This window comes from Lycorma delicatula, chromosome 1 (assembly GCF_047948215.1).
Source record: "Lycorma delicatula isolate Av1 chromosome 1, ASM4794821v1, whole genome shotgun sequence".
NCBI lineage: Eukaryota > Metazoa > Arthropoda > Insecta > Hemiptera > Fulgoridae > Lycorma > Lycorma delicatula.
This window is the reverse complement of record NC_134455.1, coordinates 39,334,006-39,361,155: the sequence shown is the minus strand read 5'-3', so window position 1 is coordinate 39,361,155 and position 27,150 is coordinate 39,334,006.

Below are 27,150 nucleotides of genomic sequence, written 5' to 3'. Positions count from 1 at the left end.
TGCTAGTCGTTTCATTTCAGTATACCACCTACATCCTACATCCCTACAATTTGTTTTACATATTCCAAACGTGGCCTGCCTGCACAATTTTTTCCTTCTACCTGTCCTTCCAATATTAAAGCGACAATTGCAGAATGCCTTAGTATGTGGCCTATAAGTCTGTCTCTTCTTTTATTTATATTTTTCCAAATGCTCCTTTCTTCATCTATTTGCCGCAATACCTCTTCATTTGTCACTTTATCCACCCATCTGATTTTTAACATTCTCCTATAGCACCACATTTCAAAAGCTTCTAATCTTTTCTTCTCAGATACTCCGATTGTCCAAGCTTCACTTCCATATAAAGCGACACTCCAAACATACACTCTCAAAAATCTTTTCCTGACATTTAAATTAATTTTTGATGTAAACAAATTATATTTCTTACTGATGGCTCGTTTCGCTTGTCCTATTTGGCATTTTATATCGCTCCTGCTTCATCCATCTTTAGTAACTCTACTTCCCAAATAACAAAATTCTTTTACCACCATAATCTTTTCTCCTCCTATTTTCACATTCAGTGGTCCATCTTTGTTATTTCTACTACATTTCAATACTTTTATTTTCTTCTTGTTTATTTTCATGCGATAGTTCTTGAATAGGACTTCATCTATGCCGTTCATTGTTTCTTCTAAATCCTTTTTATTCTCGGCTAGAATTACTATATCATCAACAAATCGTAGAATCTTTATCTTTTCAACTTGTACTGTTACTCCGAATCTAAACTGTTCTTTAACATCATTAACTGCTAGTTCCATGTAAAGATTAAAAAGTAACGGGGATAGGGAACATCCTTGTCGAACTCCCTTTCTTATTACGGCTTCTTTCTTATCTTCTTCAATTATTATTGCTGCTGTTTGGTTGCTGTACATGTTAGCAATTGTTCTTCCATCTCTGTATTTGAACCCTAATTTTTTTTAAATGCTGAACATTTTATTCCAGTTTACGTTATCGAATGCCTTTTCTAGGTCTATAAATGCCAAGTATGTTGGTTTGTTTTTCCTTAGTCTTCCTTCTAATATTAATCTGAGGCCTAAAATTGCATCCCTTGTGCGTTACTTTTCCTGAAACCAAATTGGTCTTCTCCTAACACTTCTTCCACTCTCCTCTCCATTCTTCTATATAGAATTCTAGTTAAGATTTTTGATGCATGACTAGTTAAACTAATTTTTCTGTATTCTCTACATTTATCTGCCCCTGCTTTCTTTGGTATCATGACTATAACACTTTTTTTGAAGTCTGACGGAACTTCCTCTTTTTTATAAATATTAAACACCAGCTTGTATAATCTATCAATCGCTTCCTCACCTGCACTGCGCAGTAATTCTATAGGTATTCCGTCTATTCCAGGACTCTTTCTGCCATTTAAATCTTTAGTACATAAAAAATATTATTATGTGGTCTGTGATAACCATGAATAAGTTCCCCCCAAAAAAAAAAATTGAAATATTTATAAAAAGTTTCATAACATAATAAAGTTAAAAATCAATGTTATTAGTCTGGCATAATGCAAGCAATAAGTAAATAATTTATTTTCTCTTCAAGAATGAAACATAAGAAAGTATAGGAATTCACTCTGATGTACTCTTCGAGAAACAGAATGAAAATATTGTAACTAAGCAGTATAGAGATTGGAAAGTCACTAAAAATACTAATTAAATTAAAAATAAGAGACAAAGTAGAAGAAAGACAGCTCGCCTCACACGTGAACAAAACACGTTCAGGCCCTGAGAAAAAGTCAAAAGCAACTGACTCAACACCTCTACGTCCTCACAGAAGAAGGGTCTCCACAGAAATGGGCTCTCAAATAAGCGTCACTTATTCAACAGTGATTTAGATGGCGTGAAGACAACATCAGTCCAGTATGATATGTCCGATACTGCAAGCATAAGGATGGAAATTGAAAAAGGGTTCACCGCCTAGAAATGCACGGATAAAGCAAGAAATACACTGTGAATAACCTAATAATCCCAAAAGCGTTGTTATGCCTACACTAGTTAAGGACTGGAGCAAGCCTAGTAGGAATGTGTTTAAAAGAAAGAAGAAAGCCACTCGGCAGTCTACAACCTTACAGCCTCAGGATCAACCGCAGTCAGTACCGTCCGGACAAAAGGAACAGGTCTTGTTACCGATGCACGAGGGTAGGCAACAATGGCAGAACAACGTGTGATGGTAGAAAGAGAAGTAGAGAAAACGGACTACCATTCAAATAAAGACAGAAAAGAGGTAAAGAAGAGATTGATAGAATATCAGAGGTGGGGTAACTAGGATTGGTGTCATAAATGCGAGTATGTTGCACAGAAGGATCTTGAGATTTAGCAGCAGAAGATGAGTTATAAAAACCAGAAAAAGAATGTTTTGTCTTTGAAGAACCGTCAGCGACTGGGGTCAGCCCAGTCATATTGTCAGACAAAAGAGCGTCATGGATCTTTGGAGGAAAGACTGTAAGGGAATATAACCTGGTGATTTATTTTCCACTACTGAAGATGAAAAGAAAAGCTTTAGATTCACTTATGACAGCTTCAATGAAGACACGGTAGTATCACCGACCGTTTGCACACCTAACAACTTCTAGTATATTACCAAGAACCATCTCAAGCTTTTACCGGTTGATAAACTATTTCTTGAGCCTATGCCTAAAGCATGTCGTTAACCTTATTCCTGCAGACCTCATTGAATCATTGGAGATGAAATCTAAATCTTTGCTTATAAAGAGGCAGGACTGGTGAACACCAACAATGGGGACTGCTGTAAAAGATCTATTACAGCCTTGGAAAGTAAAATTTAAGGTAAGGGGTAGATGCTGGAGCTGTAGCAGAACACGTTTTGCTGAAACTAGAATTATATATTGCTTGAAGTGTTATTGAGCCAGCCAAACAGCGGTGACGCATCGAAATCATCCGATATTATGTCTCTTTTCGAAACCAGCACAACTGACGGGTTAACGGGTTAGCAACCCAATGCCTCCAAGATTGCGTGTCAGTAGGTCACCATTCAATGTCTTAAAGTGAATGATGATAAAATCAGAAACCAGCTAATGAATACAATGACAGTGTCACCACGACAAGCATTAAGTCTTCATTAATAAGAGGGAAATCACCTCAAAATGGAACTGGTACGCACAGTTGGTTCAGCTGAACCTAATTTTTTAACCTCTCATACCTATCTTACATATATCTTAACTATATCCATAACCCAGTTGATACTACTATCTTAGTATTTTTAGCATAAATTAGAACTGTTAAACAAGTAATCTTTTATCAATTTCTATCATTAAACAATATATTGAATAGATTTTATTATATAAAACCTAGATTTAGAAGAGCCTCATACTTTCTTTTATTCTGCTGTTCTCTTCTGTTACGACTTCAGCAAGCTATTTTTTCTGCAGATTGGACAATTTCAAATGCTTTCAAAGCTACGTTTTTTCGATATCTTAATTTGATCCGTAAACCTGTGGTTATTAAGTCTCTAACCTTAACTTCTTACTCTTTTAAGACCACTTACAAACCTAACCGCTGGAATGAGGGTTCAATAACAAGTCCATGTCTTAATAATCAATAATCATTTCATGATTTTCATGATTCAGACTTCAAATCAGTATTTTTTTTTTAGTTATTTAACCGTAGTTGTTATACATTATTTTCTGAATAAAAGAATTTCAATTATATATTATACTAATAAAAAGTTTCTTAAGAAGTGAAAAATTCATTTCTAATTATAAAAAAGATCACACCAGATTTATATTATAAGTTTTAAGTTAAATTTCATGAAGAATAAATATAAATCTACAATGATATATTCTTGAGATTAATGGTACATTTAATTAAATACTACAAATGTTAGCAAGTTATGTTTTAAGTTTATACTTATAAGCTTTCTTAGGTGAAAATTTATATAATTACTTTAAATAAAACTTCACAAACAAATCTATTTACATAGCTACACTTTAAATACGCGTAATACTAGTTGATAAACACCACATCTTGAACCTGTGCCTAAAGGGTTTTATCGTGCCTTCAAGCTTATTTCCTAATTATACCATAACTATAACCTAACTGCTATCACTGTCTCTGCATTGCTGGTATAAGTTAGCACAGTCAAAGGAATAATTAGATCATCAGTTTCTCTTAGAAACAATGTATTGAATAAACTTTATTATTTACATTGAATTACTTTATTATATAATTTATTATACGTTGTTATAGCAGTACTTGCACAAGAACTACAATTTATACAATGTATTGAGTGCCTAGTAGGGAAGGTGTAAATTATCTCTGCTTTTTGTGGTAATAATTTTTTAAATAATCGTATTTCACTATACTCATAAAGGATATAATGCACGATTTTCTGCACCTAAAAACTAAGTGTTATAAATTAACAGCTAATAGATTTTCTACAAAAAATGTTAAAGAAGTGATGAATGTAGATTATAATTAAAATTCCCTCAAAAGGATTTACTCGAAGTGAAAAGAAATTTGTATTTTTGACTAAATACACAACGTGATCAAACAGCGTACTGGGTAAACATTATCGTCTGTTTCAAACATCAAAATTATTCTTAGACAAATGTTTAGTAGTAGTATTCTGATAATTGTAATAGTTTGTATAATAATGGTAAAATCAAGTGATTCTCTTTATGAAACCCTAATTATTTCAGTATTGATTTTGAGAATTATTTTTACTTTACTCAGGTATAAATTTGAAGAAATATATTATTACTCTTCTACAATACTTCTCTACTAAACTTACGCTTTATTATTTTCTCACTTCAAGGACAAAGTCCAATTTATACAGAAGATAAAAGGGAACTTTTCATCATACTGTCTGAAAGAAGTCAAACAAAAGAGGTGACTATAGCAAAAGCAATCACATCAAATGACAGTTGATAAAAAGTTATCATGAAATACACAAACAACTTTATAATTTTTTTTTTGCAAGATCTGCTATTGACATTAAAAGAATAAACATCGAGCTCTTAAAGAAAATACATAAAGTAAACTTCGTTTACATAATTACAGAATGTTTGTGTTTTACTTTTTTTATACGTATATTACTTTTAAAGAAAGAAAAATATTGTATTCAAATCCACTGATGAAAAGAAGATTAAATTTTCTTTACTAAAGAAAAAAAAAATCAAAAATATCTACCCCTACTGTATTCTTTATTAAATAGATACAAACGTTTTTGAATACTGTAAAATAAATTTAAAAAATATCTTGTCTTCCATCCGAATAACACTTTATACTATTTTTCAAATCCTTTTAAAAATTATTTACATTTTATTTTTCCGATAACAAAATTTTTGTTATCACTTATTGTATTAGCTAATCTTATGATAATAATAACACTTAAAATTAATATATAAATGTATATATATATATATATATAAATATATAAGATATATATATATATTTATATTCATACACGAATTTTAATGAGGAAAACTAATTTTCCACGTCAATTTATGCTAGACTCAGAAATTTATATTAATTAGCCCAAGTGAAAGGTAATTTGATAAAATTAAACGATCCCCTCTCATTTTCATTCATGCAGACCACAAAATTTATACAAGCTATTGAAATAGAGTAACCCATTCACATTCTCCTCCAAAAGTGGTCTATGCGCAGACAGACCATTTATAAGTTTATAAGTTCAGTGTTACCACATACGAGATGGCGTATGTCGCCGTTGGCGGATGTTAGCAAAATTTCTATCCCAGAACTCTTGGAAGCCCAGGACAAGCCCGAGGCTGGACGAGATACCAGTGGGCGGGGGCACGGCTGGTGAACACCGAGTTTCCTTACACTGTCCTCGACTGCTTCAAATGTGCGATCACGTGCGGAGTCTTCCCGGAATGCTGGAAGGAGACCAGGTTGGTGTTGATACCGAAGTCTGGGGAGGACTTGGAGGCTCCTGGAGCGTTTAGGCTAATCTGTCTTCTCAACATGCTTGAAAAAAATCTACGAACGGGTCACTAAGAGGCGCTTGAGAAACTAGATCGAAAGTCTAGGGGGATTATTCCCCCGGCAGTAATCTTTTTAGAACAAGAGTTCCGTGGTCCTTCTGTCATGTACGTGATGAGCATCGTGGACGAGGCGGCGGGAGATACCTGGAAGACAAGGGAGGTTCCAGTGCTGATCAGCTTAGACGTGAGGAACACTTTCAACAGCAACCCGTGGCAGATCATCGGCACGGTACTGGACGAAAGGAGTATTGACGGTCAACTTTTGAATGTTGTGAAGAGCTTACTTAGCAAGCGTACAGTAACCACATCGACGGAGGCAGGGGACTATGTGTTTGAGATGAAGGCAGGGGGTCCATATGGTTCAGTACTGGGGTTCCTCTTCTGGAACGTTAAGTACGATGGTGTTTTAGGGTTGCAACATTCCTAGTTGCAAACCAAAAGGAGGGGGTGGAGATGCTTGGATTTGCGAATGATTTGGCGGTACTACTGCGAGGTACTGATATAAATCAGGTAGAAACGAGAGGTAACGAGGCGTTGGAAGCTATTTATGGGGTGCCTGTCTTCGTGGGGCCTTGATATCGCTCCGGATAAATTCGTAGCCCTGGTCTTCTCCGGGTGGAGGCCGCTACTTGATGTCCGTCTTACAATCAACAACTCAGAGATAAAGCAGGTCCGCGCGGCTAAATATCTTGGCGTATAGATGGACAAAAATTCATGATTATTTTGACACCACATTGCGGAGACCGTGGGAAAAGCGGTGACGGTCGTGTACGCCATCTCAAGACTCACGGCAAATATATCGGCGCCGCGGGAAAAACGGAGGACGGTGATCGCATCAATTATTACGTCGGTGATGCTGTATGCATCCTCGGCCGGTGCCTGCGTTATGATAATACAGAATTATTGAATGTAGCTGGAATCGGTTCATAGGTTGCTTCTCCTGCGTATTGCGTGCCGTACAGGACGGTCTCCTATTACGCGATCTGTGTGGTTGCAGGTGTCCCACCTGTAGATCTGCTGTGTTGGAAAGGGGACAAGTGGCGAGAGGGAGGCTAATGGCTCTCTAATAGAAGAGGTGAGTGGCTAGTGTGAAGGGCAGCTGAACCAGACGCCTTATTCCCCGGAGGTGAAGGACTGAGTAGGGCGGCGATATGGGGAGGTCAAATTCCGCCTCACTCAGTTCCTGACTGGCCACGGAGTTCGGTTTTTATTTGGCGAAGTTTCGACGCAGGGAGTCGGAACCTCAAAAGGATGGACTAAGGTGGCTAAGTTGGCAGCTTGTTTACTGGCCCGGAAGGGGTAGGATGACCGTTTGTGATCGTATTTTTTTTTGCTTCAGGGCTCCATTATGTGCTTGCCGCTGGACTTTCCTTCTTGGTCTGTACCTTCTGTGAAATTATTTTTCCTTCTTGTGTTCCTTTCCTGTATTATATATTTTTTGCTGATTTCCATGTGTATTTTGTCATTTATGTTTACTATGTGTGCCGACTTGTATTGTGATGTACTATGACTACGATTATGATTTACAATTGTGTATCATTTGTTATGTTTGTATACTGATATCTATTGTGTGTTTGATCTTCTTCTATTATGTTGTGTTTTAATTCCTTCTTCTTTATTTAATTTCTGGTGTTGGTTTGCTGTGTTAAATATTTATTTGTCTGTCTATTATGTGGCTGGCTTTCTTTCAATGCCAGAAGGGGAAAACAAATCCGAAGCGTGGCAAAGTATAGGGCCCGGTAGGCAACTCCTTGCCTTGGCCATCCTGGCTCGCCGGGATGCAAGGGCGGGGGAGTCGGGGTGCTTATAATAATGGCATGGGGACCCTTGTAGTGTAAGAGGTCGCGAGTAAGGGGAAGGGCACGCTCCTGAATTCTGGCAGGATAGGAACGGGAACGGGTAGCCTTCTTGCGGCGAGGCGTCTTTGCTGCCCAGAAGAAGGAGTCAGGGCGTCATTGTTATCCTGGGGGGAACCCAGTGGGTGGCCTCGATGTTTGACGATGGTAGGAGGACAGGCTGCTGCTAAGACACTCTGAGGCGACCAAGTAATGTCTAACCGGCGGGGACCGGTTGCCTTGGAGGTGTTTAAAAAGGAAAAAAATTACGATTTTAATACAGGTAAAAATAGGCAAAACTGATAACAAATAGGCTAAAATTATGTAACTAATCGTGTTTTTTTTTTTTCAATACTTAATGATATCTTATAAATCATGGAGTATTAAAATCACCTAAATCAAAGGAAATCTACGAACAAACATAATTATGACAAAGAATTTAGCTTAGAAAAATATATAATATTATAATAAACTTTTAAAGATATTTTTTATCCGTAACAAAATTTATTAATAATTTGGGACTAAGTATGATAAGACAAACGATACCAAGATTACTGAATTACAAATTATTTGAGGAAATTAACACAACTGAGCTACTACATATGTGTAATTGGGAATCGGTAACGAAAAATTAATTATTGAATTAATGAAATATATAAATATCATTCTTTATAAAAGATTTCAAGAATTACAAAAAAAAAAAAAAAGAAGTGAATGATTCAAATACTTTATTATAAAAGAGTATTTTATATTTTAAAGGATACATTTTCAAACGAAAAAACGGTTTGAAAAAACATGCCTAATCCGTTCTAATAATGTCTTAAATTAGCAAAATTTTAATTAAATTTTCTGAAAGAATGGTGAAGTTTATTTTCACTTATCATGCAGGATTACACAATGATGGATTTGAAGATATTGTGTCCTGTATCTTTTTTAATATAATTAAGTGAAATGCTGACATTTTCTCCTTTCAGGAAAAACTGTAAGAAATTTTTTACCTCTAAGAAGTTCTAAAGAGAAGCAATAGATATCCACTTTTTCTTAATTTAATTTTTTTTTATTTTACTTGGAATACAGTTTAGAAATTATAATTAGCTATTCAGACGATATTTTACTTTCAGTTAAATTTTACATTTCTGTATTTACATGGCGTTTTACGCTACACTGTATTCATTGTGCTACAAACAATGTATTTAGCTTTTCAACTTGATACGTTGATGATTTTTAGGCAATCTAAAAGATAATACGTTCTATTGTGTGTTTGTAGTTGATTTAATTGTTTATCATTAAGTTTTAATTGTTTTCATATTTAAACGTAAATAATAAATGTGAAGAGATTTTAAAATAAACTCGTCAATTTATATCGGAAAATTTATGGATCAGAATCATAATTTTTTGACAATCTTAAACAGCGTATTTGCTGATCGGCTATAATGACAATTATTCTCTCGCTTACAAGGTAAAATCCAGTTCTTAATATAAAACTTTAACATTATTTTGAATGTTTGTGTTATCAGTTTACCTCTATCCAGGAAATTCAATATATAAGAATCACAAGTTTGGCGGGCTACAAATGACACTAACCGGCAAAATTTAACTAGGATTACAGAATCTCAACAAACTACATCATATTTAATATTAATAAAAACAATAAAATTGCATAACGAAGCACTATCACTTTTATTATAAATATTACAAATTTTTTGTTCAATAAATGTATTATTTATATTGTTCAAAATCTACTTAATAGAATTATAAGAGCGTCCTAATTTCCAGTTATAGCTGCGAAAAATAAAATTACATATAATTCAACAAATATATTAGGTATTGATTAAAGTGGAAAAAAGAATTGAATTTTTTGTTGGAGGGCGACAGCTACATCTTTCAGCTGCTGTTATACAAAAGTTCAATTAAAATATACATATAAAGTCGCATATTCTACTACTAATTTACACTCAAATACGTCCAATAAATACGGTAAATTAGTCATCAAATCTCTTAAAATCACCGGTAAAACATATTTCTAAACTTCTAAAGAAACTTTGTTATTACAGTAGAATGGAACTAAAATAATTTTAAAAATGTTATTTACTAGGTAACATCAGGGTTCTTAAAAGGTTGATCTCCTTTTATGCAACGCGAAAAAATTATAAGAAGCATAACATCATTGATTTTGTTCAACTCATCGGAGTCGCTTGCAGATTTTACATAGTTTAAAAGTAATAGCAATTATTAGATAAAAAACTTTCATCCTGACTCGTAGGGGAAGACATCCGCTTTGTGACGATTCCAGTACCCACACCACCTCATCCGTTTCTAGCCCTGATGGGCTTTATCGGAGGTCGTCTTTTAGACCCTCTAAACTAGATAACACAAGATCAGCTTGGCCACTGTCAGGATGCCAACGATGCAAATGCCTCGGAAGAAATTTCCATCAGTATATTTAGACAAACAACTACCGCCTTTGTGCGGCCTCTTCCGACCATGACCTCCTAACATAACCTACAACTCTCAACTATCAAATTAACCGATTCGCGGAAGCGCGATCCACACGCCTTCTTTTAACACTAACTCTCTTCCTTTACAAAAAATTCTATCTATATCTAACCTCAAAGAGACTATAGCTCAGATCGTGACTTGATTGAGTCTTTAAACATCAAAATCACTATCCTCCTACCTAAAACCAAGTGTTGATCGTAATATCAACAATTTTGCCATAAAATTCAATTTCTTAAGGTTTTCTCAATTTTCTTAAAAATAAAGTAACAGATTCATAAATTTAATAAGCCTCCAATAAAAACATACCAATCTTTTTCTTCTCTGAAAAACATAAAAAAAAATTTTTTTTTTCAGTAATTTTATTGCACGTAGCGTTGCAAAATTTTATTGCAAGCAATACGAGACCACCGAGTTGGTCTAGTGGTGAACGCGTCTTCCCAAATCAGCTGATTTGGAAGTCGAGAGTTCCACCGTTCAAGTCCTAGTAAAGCCAGTTATTTTTATACGGATTTGAATACTAGATCGTGGATACCGGTGTTCTTTGGTGGTTGGGTTTCAATTAACCACACATCTCAGGAACGGTCGAAATGAGAATGTACAAGACTATACTTCATTTACACTCATACATAATATCATCCTCATTCATCCTTTGAAGTATTATCTGAACGGTAATTACCGGAGGCTAAACATGAAAAAGGAAGGAAAGTAATACGAAGCAGGCAACTACAACTGAATAATGTGTATGGGAGTCTTACTCATTCTTTTTTCACAAAGCGAAATCGCTTCTTCTGAGGCAAAAAATTGTAATTCTCTCGTGTGAGGCCGATTGTGTACTCGTGCCAGGTCATTTTTATCTCAACCAAGCCTTTCTGTTGTTATAATTACTTAAAAATAGTTTATACTTGAAAAAGCAATATTGTAGACCACTAACCAGTACTTTTCTCCTTTTCTGCCATTGAAAATGACTGAAAAGGAAAGAATTTATTTAAAACTAAAACATAAATATAATTTTATAAATTATATATGCTTCTTTTAAATTATAACTACAATATTTATGGTTAAATCGAAGAACACAATGGTATGGAATTTTTTAGAAGGCGTCGTTAATTATTTAAAATTATTTTATATATATGTATTCACTGTATATAGCTTATTTTTTAAATTACGAAATACGACTCCAAATAGAAGTACATAATGTTTGTATAGTTTTTAATCATTTTAATAAAACAGTTAAAGGATCTAAATTAAAAGATCTCTTAGACTTCAACCAAGTACGATTAGAATTTTAGTCTTGATAAAAAACTGGATATGTTTTCTGTCAGTGTAAATGTAATTTTGAGTATATGGTAGTAGGTAAAGAAAATGAAATAGTATTAATCCCGTTTCAACAATGCTTGCTTTAAGGTTCAATATAGAAGCGTAGTATTAAATCATTCCCCTGTCTTCGAAAACGTTTTGACGTGGAGAAGGTTTTTAATAGCATCGTTGATTATCTTCTTTTCTTTAAACGTCGGAACAACATCTGAAGCCTTGCAATAGTATTCAGAAAATGAGTTGCGTCAATAGCCTTGTATGTGCTGTGGTTTCGATGTTGTTCTGAAAAGAAAAAGGGAAGGAATAAAGCCTATGAGCGAGTTTATTAGTACTTTGTTACTAACAAATTTAATCTTTAGGTTTAGTTTAAAAATCTTAACAAATTTTTATACTTTTATATTTAAATAAATTATTTTTTCGAACGTTTTTACAAACTTTGATTACAAAAAGTTATCATTCACTCATATCTAATGAAAAGTACTAAATTATTAAAAAAGTATTTGGGAAGGTAAGAAATAATTTTTTTGAAATCGGAAAAAACTTATTAAAATAAATTTGATTTTCCCGTGCTAGAGACATTTCCATGTATAAATTACGCTAAAATGATTTCTCTTCTACGTAAATTAGTATTCGTAGCGGGTATTATACTCGGTAGTAAAATATTATCGGTAAATATTTTAAAACACACATACAGGTTTTCCTGTTTCTTAAAAATTAATATTTCTGACTGGAACAGTTCTTCATTGAAAAATGGTCTTACGTGATAAACTATTAAAACAAAACGCCTAACTTTGGCAAAGAATATGAGTATAAAATTTCTGTTAGGTGCTTATTTGGAATTTAAGTTGATTTTTCGAATTTTTTTCGAGTTAAACACGGACATAAAATTGAATAAGGGTATATAAATCAAAATAATTTGTTTTTATAATATAACTAATTTTTGAAAAGTAATAAATATGTAAACTTAAATAGCGTAACAAAATTTTTTTGCACATTGTATATATATTTATGTGTATACCATTATTTTGAAGTCGGTTATGAAGTTATAAATACATAGACAAGATGGCGATGGTTAGTCAAAGATTTGATGTATGTACAAATAAAAGCTATAGAGTTAGAGTTACATAAGTGTTGGGGAAAGTAGTTGAGGAAAGAAAGGCTGGAAAAATCATTAGCAAATTGTGATGTCGCACTATACCGATTACATGAGGATTTTTACAAAATTATGTTTTTTCCCTCCCATAATTATAGAAAATATAGAAACAGTGAAAAAATATTAATGAGCTATCTTAGGATTTTTTTAAATCTTCAAATTTACTATTCTTTTTTAAATATGTAATTTAATTTCTTACTTTATAATATATCATAATTGTTTGATGATTTCTGATATTAAGTTTCTCTGCAATTTTTTTTTTTTTATTTACTAAGCAGAAAAGAGGCCTGAAAAAAGTACGTGGTTTCATTACACATGATTTTGTAAAATGTTTTTACCGGTTGTAACTAAACAATGTTCATGAATTTAGCGTATAAAAAATAAAAAAATTACAACGAAAAGAACCAAAACCTGAACGTTTAAAGTTATTTCTTGAGATATTTTTCTTTTTTATCCCCAAAACACAGTATCATTTTAAATAAATCGTTCGAACGAATGAATCGTTTGAGAAGTGTAAATCGAGAAATATAAATAATAATAATAATAGTTTGTAGATATTATATCCATGGATGAATGGGACATCTACTGAAAACATCGTTAACTTATGTTAAATTTACAGAACAGATCAAATTTGACGTACTTGAATAGCTTAAGAACTATTACGAAAGATGCATATGCTTGTAATATTGCACTAGGCTTTATGTAAATAAAAAATATCATTTTAAACAGTATGTACGAGAGTCAAATATAAGCCGAATATATCCCTCTCGTTTAGAACACGAACTTTGTCTTTAAGGCTCGTATATGAGCATGAGGGAGCTGGCGCAAAGGGAGATGTATGAAGAGACGGAAGATTCCAGCAGCCTCAGCTTCCGTATTTCTGCTCAGCAGCGTCTTGTCAGAGCAAATTATTATTACCGAGAACTATCTCAAGAATGAGAGCTCAAATCGATGAAAATTTTACTAACCTTCTTGCGTAGTTTGGGGATATGACGTCATGTACTGAATTCTACAACTGAATCAGAAAATTTAAAGAAGGGCAAGAAGCTCTAGAAAATGAAAGACAATAGGCGTTCAAGGTCAACTGTGATAAATGACAATATCGATCGAACTGTGTGACCTTATTGAAGGTGATCGGAATTCTTCGATCGATGAAATTACTTCGGAAATAAAAGTGCCCACAAGTGAGTTCCACAAAGTCTGTGACAGGTAGGTTTCAAGATTTGAAATGGTGAGATATGGGTAATTATTACACTCCCGAGTCGAAATCGGCTCGTATAGTTTCATAGAAATGAAGAGCCTTGCATCGTAAAGACGAAAACGCATTCGTTAAATTAAATTCTTCATGATTATATTTTTGGACCAGAAGGCATATTGCAGGTCGTGTTTTCCACAACCGTTGCACTATAAATGGTACGTACCAGTTCTGGCTCTCGGGTTTATGTAAGCCACCTACAGAAACAAAAGCACCGTCAGTCGATCCATCAGAAATGTGATTCTTCATCTCGACAACGCCGAATTCATATAGCCGTTAGCAATCAGGATAATCTGGACGAAATTTACTGAGGAACTTTAAAACATCGCCCTAAAATCCAGTTCCTCTTAACATTAGTGTTTGTTTGGGTTATTGAAAGAAGCAGTGAGAGGACATCGATTCTGGAATAAAAACGAAATAGAAGAATTCGTGTGCAGTTGTGTGAAATGTTTTTCAATATTCTGAGAGCAAAATACGGTTTTCTTATTATTTATATTTCTCATAATATTCCTAAAAAAATAAGTACTTATTTTTTTTGGGAAACTTTACGTAGTTCATTCAAAGATAAGTTTTTCTATAACTTAAGTGTTATTCTGAGCAAGTGCTATTTTCTCTCAATCACTCTCACTCTCTATCTATTTCTCTCTCTCCCCCTCTTTCTGTGTGTGTGTGTGTGTGTGGGATTAGGAATTTACACCGTGTATACATTAAAATTAATAACCACATTTCTTAGGGAAATTATTTTATCCAAAGGGAGAAGTCTTAAGATATAAGATTAAACTAGTCAGTAACGAAGCCTTACCTTCTGGCCTTCTGAAACGCTGCCAATTCCGCCGAAGGCGCCGCTTCGAGACCGTTAGTTCTGTCACTACCCTCTGATAGATATTGTCTCTGGCTGGGTGAAAATCATCAGGAGTAGACCACTATGCTCCCCCATGCATGACCGACGTCAAAAAGTTCATACGTAATCAATATTCCCCGGGATATCGAGTGGAAACGGAAAAAGGAAAACGAGTGGTAATTCAATTGTTACCGGCGATGAAACCTGGATTTCGTATTACACGCCAGAGAGAAAACGGCAGTCAAGTGAATAGTGTCATCCTTAATCACCAACCAACAGGTCAAGCCACAGCCATTTAGACGTACATTGATAGCCACACTATTTTGGTTTGGCATATTGCTAATTGATTTCATACCATGTGGAACGACTATAAATGCAGAAGCCTACTGCGAAATCCTATGTAAGTTACAGCCCATTCAAAATCGGCGACGTGATCGGCCGACCGACGGCGTCGTCCTGCTGCACGATAATGCACGTATACATGTTGCGGGTCTGACACGTGATTTACTGAAAACATTTCGATGGGAGATTTACGATTACCCGCCACATAGTCCGAACTTAGCTCCTTCTGATTATGGGAAATTAAAGACATTTTGAGTGATAAGCAATTTTAGCGGGTGACGATGAACTTAGAAATGCTGTTAATCAGTGGATATATGGACTGGCGGCAGAATAATACGACGAGGGTATATTGAAGCTGGTGTATAGCTACGATCAATGTCTTAATTCACGTGGCGGAGCATAAGTATAGAAGTAGGAGTGTAAGGTATGTAGTTTAAGCGAAATAAAAAATATTTATAAAGTTTTCAGAATAAATAATTTTACAATGAAACGGTCTTTACAAAATAGTAGCATTCGACAAGAAGTTTTGTGTGAAAAGATCAAAATTAAGAAAAAAAAACCTAGAATCATTAATATTTTGAACATAATAATAATAGAATAGATATGCGACCGCAAATTCGAACCTAAATTATTGCAATTACTTGAGTCTCTATTCTAGATACTTGTATTTCTACATTTTACTTTCCTGAGTGGGCTCTCTTCCTTAAAAAGATTCCAACTACCCCGATCTCGTGCGTGTTTTGACACGCTGAAAAAGTTCCTCGTTTTAAATTTGTTCGGCACCAGCTGAATTGTCCGTATTTATTGCACCTATCTTTCAGTGTTATCATAAAAATCTATAAACGTAAAAAGAACCATATAACTTGATCTACTAAATCTTCATCGATAGTATTCGAAATGTAAGAGAATTTCCTGTACAATTTTAGGAAACTGTTTTAGGAGAAAAAAGTTATTCCGATTATAGATAGGTCTATAGTCGGAATAACTTTTTTCTCCTTCACCAGCTCCTTCACCAGCATATATTCATTAACATAAATACGCAAAATAGTTTAGAAGTCCAAAAGATCAATTTTTATTTTACTAGCGTTCCTATTTGCTAATAAAAAAGGATTTTTCGTCGAAATTACCAACAAACGTATTAATTACTAATAGATATGAAGCTTCTACGTCATTCGATGGATAAAGTTTTTTAAGAAACCAAGGGAATGAAGTTAAAGAATCTCTGAATTATACTAGCTCAGTCAAATCTAAAGTAGTAGCGGATAAATTTTCCTGTATAATATCATTTATAAATAAAAACTTCAGGAATTGAACAATAATGAGATACCCGTTGATGAAAATGGAATGAAATATTTCAGTATATTTCAACTCTTCTCGTGTTTATCTGGTTCATATGCCCCGACAGAAAGTGTTTATCATTATCAGCGAAGTTTGAAATTGAGAAAGGACACTGTTAAACCAATTTTAATTGTAAGGTATAATTTTGTATAGTATTCTAATTTTCATGAATACAAGAAAAAACCCTCCTTCGTAAAAAAACGTATTAACTGGAGAAGCAATGCAGAGAAATTAAGTAGCGATAAGAAAAATAACGATATGTACCTTATAAATAATGAAATATTACACTTTGCGCTGTGCATTTGGTTGGTCAAAAAGACAACGGGAAACCACTACACACCTCATTTTTCCTTATAAGTCTAGTATGGGTAGCTTGTTATTCTTACAAATACTTCTCCTGTTATCAGCAATGACTTTTACTTCGTGTCAGATCACCTAAAACCTTATTTTTTCACTTCTCTGTATACATAGAAGCGAAAAAATGTATACAAGAAAATCAATAATTTGATATTGTTGCAAGTAAATAAAATTTTCCAAAATTCTGCGCGTGAAAAATGACTTGTTTATTTGATTTTGTATAATTTTTTTGAGAAAAATATACAAAACATAAAATAAAATGAAAGAAATAAGAGGTATATTTTTTATTTAATATTCAAGTACAGAGGTCATTTTTTTTTTGAAGGTACGATCGGTCGCGAAATAAAAACCCGCGCAATAATCGGACGACCCTTTGCGCATGTATGTTGCGCAGCGTCTCTATATGATCTTCAATCACGCCACGTCTCTTCATTTAGTTCTGAACACACAGCTAGCACGTAAACATGTCTACAACAATAGCATCTCCCGCCAAGTGTGGATTGCGTGCGGTAGGTAATTCGATTTCTTCAGGCTGAGGGGTGTAATGCAACTGAAATTTATCGACAAATAATTAATGTGTACGGTGAAACTTCAACGAGTGACAGCAAAGTATGACAATGGTGCAGGACGTAGAGATGTTCAGGATGCAGGCGGTCAGGCGGTCAGGCGGTCAGGGAAGGAAACGAGTGTCAACCGATAATCTCGTTGAGCGAGTGGATGAGGTAATTCGATAAAATCATCGGTTCAGAATTTCTGTATTGAGTGATTCGTTTCCTGAAATTTCAAGGTCAGCTCTCTACTGTGTGCGAGATCGGTTCCCAAGATGCTGTCAGACCATAGCAAAGGGAATGGACGCCTCCCTAACGTTTCTCCAGCGCTACCACAATGAAGAAGATTTTTTGAACAAAATTGTCACAGGGGACGAGACATGGGTCCATTTCGAAACAATCCCAACAGTAGATGCATTCTCATTCTCCCAGTAAACCAAATAAATTCAAGCGAACCTTCTTCAACTATCTGTTGGAGACGGTTACCGTGTTCTGGAACCGGAATGGAGTTCTCTTGGTGGAATTCATGAAACGTGGCACGACCATCACTGCAGCGTCATACTGCGTGACTGTTCAACGTCTACGAAGGGCAATTCAGAATAAGCGAAGAGGAATGTCATCAGGCATTGTCTTTCTCCATGACAACGCTCGACCGCGCAGCACTGTAACTGAAACAAAGAAGCTCCTGCAGCGTTTTCGTTGGGAAGTGTTTGATCACCCACCATACCGCCCGGACTTGGCTCGATCCGATTTTCACCTCTTTGCTCACATGAATCGCTGGCTAGGAGGACAAAATTTTGGCACAAACATCGAGATGCAGAACAGCGTAGAAACATGGCAGAAAATACAGGCGGCTCCGTTCCATGACAAGGGCATGGGAAAGCTGGTACCACGCTACGGCAAATGTCTAAATCGGAGTGGAGACTGTAGAAAAATAGCGTAACTATGTAAGTACTTGTTACAAATAAAAAATTATTTATTTTCACTTTGGTTTTAATTTCGTGACCGATCGGATCTTGAAAAAAAAATAACCCTCGTATATGGGATCTTTTCCTATAGGACTATACGGACTATAGGACTGCACGGCATAAAAGTTTTGATGGAAGTCAAATATTAAAATAATTTGAATAGGGGAAGAAATTACTGAATTTATAGTCCCAGGATTATTAAAATTATTAAATAATTTCTCAACAATAAAAAAAATCAAATAAAAATAGATTAATTTTGTTTCTAGAGAAACGTTGTTAATAAATTCTCATTTCTCTAAAAGGAGTTACAGATTATATTCGTACAACTGCCTTTGTCACTGGAATGAATTTTAAGTTGATTTTACAGAGGGTACCTCCTCTCCGATCCTGTTATTATGCCAAAAACGCAACACAAACAAGTTAGGCGAAGTTGAGGGGAAGCGCATGCATCCCCTCAACATAAACGTACGTTAGGACCGGGACAGGTATCTCCTCAGGGGAGGGTTGGTAAAGAAAATTTCGGCTTGTTCTCAAGATCCAACGGGGTTCCCGATGGGGGCCTCGGCCCCCATCGTGGGGAACCGCTCTATTCGATTAGGTGAGAGTAGGTCAGAATAGGTCAATGACAATGACACATACACATGCCATTTTCATTAACATTTTCACAATGTACACCAACACAGGGTCGTGAGACGGGCGAGTATCGAACAAAAGTTACACTTATGTGGTAGAAAACACTAACACACAAGTAGGAATTCACACGTAGGGGCTTGCCTGTCAAATCATGTAGATATCAAGTGTGTATTAGCAGGAAGGAGTGGACGTTCCCTCACAATAATATTAATTTATGTTTCGTTTCGAGAAACGAAAACCAAAAACACAACATTTTCAAAGAAAATAATTAATTTGCACTAATGTATTTATTGCATTTACAACGATAACTTTTAGAATAAGTGCTTTTCATTATTATTAAAAACAAAAAAAAAACAAAATATGTGAAAATATATAAATGAAATAAATCTATAGTAAAATTACTAAGTAAATTATAGGTAAAATTATTTCTTATTCACTAGATACAATAAAAAGCTGAACATAAAAAATTTTCTCCATTATTCAAATAGTTCTATTTATTAATGTAAACAATTACTCATGAAAAATACCTAGTTGATGTAGAATACATTTACGAATACAGTAGTATAATGTGTATTACAAGCATCTTTCTCTCATAGCTAAGCTTATATTTTCGTCTAGCGGGCTCTACAAATAACTATAGTACTAGGATTTTTTTTTAATAAGGAAACCACGTATAATGTTTTTTCTTGAACATATTTTTGAATTAAAGCCCGTATTGAATGTTTTACTTCCCTTGGGTTTTTAGTATTATAGTACTTTAAAAATGATGTGTTGATTTAAGAATTCAACAGATATTTTTTAACTAATTCGCCGGGTTGGTCCAGTTTCGAACACGTTTTCCTAAATCAGCTGACTTGAAAGAACAGAGTTCCAGCGTTCAACTTCTACTAAAGTCAGTTATTTTTGTACGGATTTGAACACTAGATCGTGGATACCGGTGTTCTTTGGTGGTTGGGTTTCAATTAGCCACGCATCTCAAGATTGGTTGAACTGAGACTGTACAAAACCACTTCATTTACAGTCATACATATCCTCATCCATCCTCTGAAATAATACCTTAACGGTAATTCCCGGAGGGTGAACAAAAAAAAAAGAGATTTTTTTTTAACTAGCTCGATTTTAACGCTTATGCAATTAAAAACCCTTGAAAAAATTACTTTATATCTTTAAAAGCCTGTCCAATACTTTACTTTAATGTAGGATTTTTACCTGTAATGTTAAACATTTCTAATCTTCCAGAATTTCTTTCACCAATAGTTATTGGTGAAAGATTATTTTGTTGATTTTCTATTGTCTTTTAATCAAGAGTAAGGGTGTTAATAACTTAAGGAATATTATCAGCTTTAAAGAACTGTTTTACTTCCACCTGAAAAAACAGATTTTATATGAGCATCTAAATAAAATATTACACAACGCCATAATAGAAAAAATGAATGCGTGTAAATAATATCTTATATTTTTACTCGATTGCCACTGAAAAAATTTAGAGCGGTAATTAAGTAGAATGTTAGTTTTGTTAAGAACGTAGAAATTGAAGGTGTTACCTTTTGAAATATTAATGGTTTTCTTTCTACTGGTTTAAATTTTACTGCAATCAGCTTGAATTCTTTTTATTACATACACTTACAAAATTTTTCTATTCGTTCTGTGATATGAATCATAGTAAAAAATGGCTTTGTAATCGTTGGCTGTTTTATTTCCGTAAACCTAAAGCTATTAAATGCCTTAATCGACAAGCTCTGTTATTTTAAAAAGTTTCATCGAATCTCTTGAAATAACAACCCGGATGTACGCATGGTGAGGTAAAAACGTCAAACGTATTTGCGTTTCTGAGCAAGATAAACTTTCAAATCGCTTCAAGTTTGCTCCAACCTCCTGTATGGCAATCCTCAGACTTGATTAAATATCTTTTTTTATAGACGGATGTAAGGTAAGGTTTATTTTGGGAAATTTGATTACCTATTATTTGGTTATACGTTTCTCTTTCTTACCGTCTGAAAAAAAGAGTCAGACAGCTTTCGAAGTAAAATGTTTTATTTTGATGTTTAGAAATTGTAAATTTAAGAAGTAACATTATTCTATGAGATCCTTTTGAAAACAGTAAACGTAGGTCTGTTATCTTTTCTTTCTCAAGAATTATATGTCAGTAATATTATGGGAACAAAATGTATAGTAGTTGACGCTTCCTCAAGTACGGTTGACCGAAAGATGTTACTAACAGAACCTAACATTTACGTAAAAAATAAATCTTCCATTTACACAAACACTGAGCAACAAATAACATTTCCTAAATATTTTATTATTAAATTTGTTGTTATTAAATAATTTTGTTTAAAAATCAGTTATAAAAAAGAGCCTTACCTCTCCAAATGATGTTCATAAAAATTCATCGACAAGATGCCATTTCAACGCCCACCAGGCTGTTTGTGGCTCTGTCAACAGCTTTAGACCAACCAGTTGCAGAGGGTTCTCCTTTTAAGTTTCTTTCGTATTCTTCCAGTATTTTAAGTCCTTTATCCTCGCTTAAAAAACTTGATAATATAATTTATACTTATTTGTTTTTACAGTTTCCTCGCTACCTTCATTTTCATTTCACTTTCTCGTTCCAGCCGTTAGAGTGTTTCCTCCACAACGTTTTTTACTGCTGCCCACCAGTAACTGGTGTAGCATTTTGTATTCCTACATTCTTCTATTTACGTACCGGGACCATCGTTATTAATCTCTTACTAAAAGTGGCATGAAGATTTTTGAGTAACTAAATGTGATAGGCCACTTATATTTTTTTATACTGCTCGTTTTCCATCATATTTATCTTTGTTTTTATGTATTTCCTTGATATATTTTATGATTATTTGCTGTTCATTTTGTCTGTTTTTTTATTTATTTCCTGCGGAACTTATTATTTTTCTTAACTTCAGTATTTTCTGTATTATTTATGTAATATTCATCGTGTTTTGATAGTTCTTCATTATTTTACATTAACGTTTAATTATGCATTCATAGTTAGTTTTGTAGTTTCTTTTTAGTCTAAGGTATTAATTGCTGGATGTCTTATCGTAAGGAGTACAGTGTTATATTAGCCTGATTTCGCAATTATACTTTTAGATTACTTTTAATAAAGCCACAGTTTTAGGGGAAAAATAGCAGAAAATTTTAAAAATGCCATGCCAGCTAAGGTGAAGGCCCTTAGGTCCGCTAACAGTTTTTCGCTTAATAGACGTAACTATCATTTTATCAATTAAAGCCACCAACAAGATTATTTCAGTTTTACTTTGGGCAAACCGTAATCATGTTCAGCTACTTTTTGTTTGATTTTTTTTTTTTTCAGTAGCGTCATTATATTGCAGTATTATGAAAAGGAACTTACTAAGTAGGCAAGTGCATTTTAGTATTATTTTTAATTTAAATGTATTATTTAACACTTAATTCATTCGCGATATTGATTCTTTCTTCTAAGAATATACTCATATGTTTTTGTAACAATTTTTTTACCCCCAAAGTTAATTAATTTTATTATACAAGACTTTGTTATAAAATGTCATCCAGTAACATATTTTATGCCTAGAATTTAGGTAATTTTTTTACTGATATGTGATTTTAACGCATTTTGTAGATTGTTAAGTACAGCACTTACAATGCCCTTTTGGTCACTTTATGTCCAGTTGGAAATGGACAGGTAATTTTGCTGTACGAATTTGTAGTTCTAAAAATAGTAAGCAATTAAAATAAATGCTAAAATTATAATTCGATAACCAAGTGAATACAAATAATGTGTACATTGTTTTCTAATATTCATTTTTGAAAAAAAGTGTTCTTTCTCTTTTAAACTGAAAATGCTACCCAGTGAACATATGCACTTAGTTCTCTATTTCTGGATTTAATCGAATTAGCAAGTTTTATTGAAAAAAATACAAAAATAAACTTTCTATAAAACCTGTTCTGATTGTACCAGCAGTTTGGTCAGCTGTTTCTTTAAATAAGGAACCAACTCAGGTGTGAATGAGATTTAATCTATTGTTTCTTATGAGATTATAGATTTGAATATTTCTTATGTATATACCGTGTTTTACGCAGTTTTTCAATTCACGGTTAACAAATTTTTTTTAAAATTTACAATATTTTTGAATCAGTATAAATTTCTTATATATAGTATTGCTTATAATTTAATCCATTTGTTCTGCTATTTATATATATTACCTAAATCTTGTAGTATTAGAGTGTACTGTACGCTTAATATTAATATTTTTAAATTTGTAAACTTGAAGTAATTACTTTCTTTAATTGAATTTAAAATATCTTTTACGATACCTTTGTAATTTTATTATTTTTGATAATATAATTCAATGAAAAGTACGTTTCGTTCTAAAAGAGATGTAATATATTTTTTGTTTATATATTATATTTTTTTAATTATTCTGAATATCAGTTTTTGAATATAATAGTAGATATAAAAAACTGAAAAATGGGTTTGTTTTAATATTACTAATTTATTCATATAAAAAAAAAAAATTGTATATAAATTATACAAATGTTTTGCAGCAGTGATTCTCTGTAACATTCATTTTGGGGCCAGCAATTTGGATGTAAGCTACAGTTAAATATTTGCAGTATAATCATCTTTATACACAGTGTATAAATTTTATTAAATGTAAATAGGTATTTCTTTTCATTGGTATTGTAAAATAACATTTACTAATAATACAAATAGCCAATCCTATGAAGAAACCAATTAAACACTGACATCGTTAGGAAAAACTTAAGCAGAGAAATGCGTATGTTACTTACCAGGCGTATAATGTTTGATCTTACCGAATCCATCATATACACAGCTTTTTCTAAAATATATGATTATTGCAACATCTATTGCAGCTAAAATGAAATTATGGAAGCTCTCTTTCCCTGCCATAAATATTTAAAATAAAAATTTAAGTAATTTAAATATTATTAATAAATAAAAGAAAATAAACTTCATTCACTTCAACATAATATTTTTGGAACTTTATTATAATCATTAAAACTTTTTTTTTTTTTGTCTTCAGTCATTTGACTGGTTTGATGCAGCTCTCCAAGATTCCCTATCTAGTGCTAGTCGTTTCATTTCAGTATACCCTCTACATCCTACATCCCTAACAATTTGTTTTACATATTCCAAACGTGGCCTGCCTACACAATTTTTCCCTTCTACCTGTCCTTCCAAAATTAAAGCGACTATTCCAGGATGCCTTAGTATGTGGCCTATAAGTCTGTCTCTTCTTTTAACTATATTTTTCCAAATGCTTCTTTCTTCATCTATTTGCCGCAATACCTCCTCATTTGTCACTTTATCCACCCATCTGATTTTTAACATTCTCCTATAGCACCGCATTTCAAAAGCTTCTAACCTTTTCTTCTCAGATACTCCGATTGTCCAAGTTTCACTTCCATATAAAGCGACACTCCAAACATACACTTTCAAAAATCTTTTCCTGACATTTAAATTAATTTTTGATGTAAACAACTTATATTTCTTACTGTAGGCTCGTTTAGCTTGTGCTATTCGGCATTTTATATCGCTCCTGCTTCGTCCATCTTTAGTAATTCTACTTCCCAAATAACAAAATTCTTCTACCTCCATAATCTTTTCTCCTCCTATTTTCACATTCAGCGGTCCATCTTTGTTATTTCTACTACTTTTCATTACTTTTGTTTTGTTCTTGTTTATTTTCATGCGATAGTTCTTGCGTAGGACTTCATCTATGCCGTTCATTGTTTCTTCTAAATCCTTTTTATTCTCGGCTAGAATTACTATATCATCAGCAAATCGTAGCATCTTTATCTTTTCACCTTGTACTGTTACTCCGAATCTAAATTGTTCTTTAACATCATTAACTGCTAGTTCTATGTAAAGATTAAAAAATAACGGAGATAGAGAACATCCTTGTCGGACTCCCTTTCTTATTATGGCTTCTTTCTTATGTTCTTCAATTGCTACTGTTGCTGTTTGGTTCCTGTACATGTTAGCAATTGTTCTTCTATCTCTGTATTTGAACCCTAATTTTTTTAAAATGCTGAACATTTTATTCCAGTCTACGTTATCGAATGCCTTTTCTAGGTCTATAAACGCCAATTATGTTGGTTTGTTTTTCTTTAATCTTCCTTCTACTATTAATCTGAGGCCTAAAATTGCTTCCCTTGTCCCTATACTTTTCCTGAAACCAAATTGGTCTTCTCCTAACACTTCCTCCACTCTCCTCTCAATTCTTCTGTATAGAATTCTAGTAAAGGAGTTTAATGCATGACTAGTTAAACTAATTGTTCTGTATTCTTCACATTTATCTGCCCCTGATTTCTTTGGTATCATTACTATAACACTTTTTTTGAAATCTGACGGAAATTCCCCTTTTTCATAAATATTACACACCAGTTTGTATAATCTATCAATCGCCTCCTCCCCTGCACTGCGCAGTAATTCTACAGGTATTCCGTCTATTCCAGGAGCCTTTCTGCCATTTAAATCTTTTAATGCTCTCTTAAATTCAGATCTCAGTATTGTTTCTCCCATTTCATCCTCCTCAACTTCCTCTTCTTCCTCTATAAAACCATTTTCTAATTCATTTCCTCCGTATAACTCTTCAATATATTCCACCCATCTATCGACTTTACCTTTCGTATTATGAATAGGTGTACCATCTTTGTTTAACACATTATTAGATTTTAATTTATGTACCCCAAAATTTTCCTTAACTTTCCTGTATGGAAACTATACAGGAAAGAACTATTTCAATAGTTTTAATGGAAAGAACTTTCCATTAAAACTATACAGTAAAAAACCAATTAAATTTCATAGCAAAATTTTCGTGAAATATCAATTTACACGTTTCACCAACGATCTACCTCTGCTAAAATAAGTTAACTTTCAGAGAATCTCATTTATTTAAATGTAAATTATTAATAATTTTAGGAAACGGTTATTTTAGGTCGCGTGTACAATTATTCTGAAATATTGTGAAAGTAAAGCAAATTATTATCGCCAACATTGCCATTACAGGCAGAAAGGTTTAAATAGTTAAATAATGAAATAGTTAGCGAATCACTTCGTGATTATCTCAGGTTTCGATAATTTCTATTATACTTTAAGTTATTCATATTTTCAATAAGGGATATATAAAAAAAAAATAAAAAAATAATAATATCCAGTATATCTTGGTTGTAATCACATGTTTATGGAGGATATACCATATTATTCAACCCACATATAAATATCACTTTAATTACGTTTCTCAAAACGTTTCCACGGAGAACGTAACTTCAAGTTAAAATAAACAATTATTATTATGCTATAAATATATGTTTCGTGTTGTCAAATACATTAATGAATTACTGTATTTCTTGTAGGAGTATCAACTCAAATAAATTAAATTTTACACAGAAATATCTTGTTATTTCATTTAATTATAAGGTACCTATATCTTTTTAAATTAAACTTTTCCTTTCGTGGAATTGAATGATTATTTCGCGTTCAATGATATTTGTTCTACTCAGATTACAAATGCAATTCCTTAGTTACATAGTTAGTAAAATTATGAGCTTGGTTCAAATATTTAACAGAATTAATTAAAAAAGGTATTAATTCTCAACCGTAAACTCCTTGTGTAAACAATAAAAATTTGTGTGAAAATGACACAAACACGAGTATACCTGTTTTGTAATTATTAAAAAAAGAATTCAACTTTAGTTGGACAAAACAGGGATATCAACCGCTTTATGGATTGCATTAATTAAATGGATTTAACTTAATAATTTGAAATAGTTTCATACAAAAGTAACACTAAAGACACTCTGTTATATTTAATCGTTATGAAAAAACAGAGTTTTTATTTAAATTAATGCTAAAAAGTTATTTCTTTATTTCTGAAATATCTCTCTTAAAATAAACAAGTTGAATTTATACTGGTCTGTCCTACTGATCTAGGATCAACAAATCGATCATCGGTTATGAATGTGGGTCCACAATATTTATCTTTCCTTTGATCAGACAGTGATAAATTTTCTGAAGTGTTTGATAAATCATCTCTGTTTCA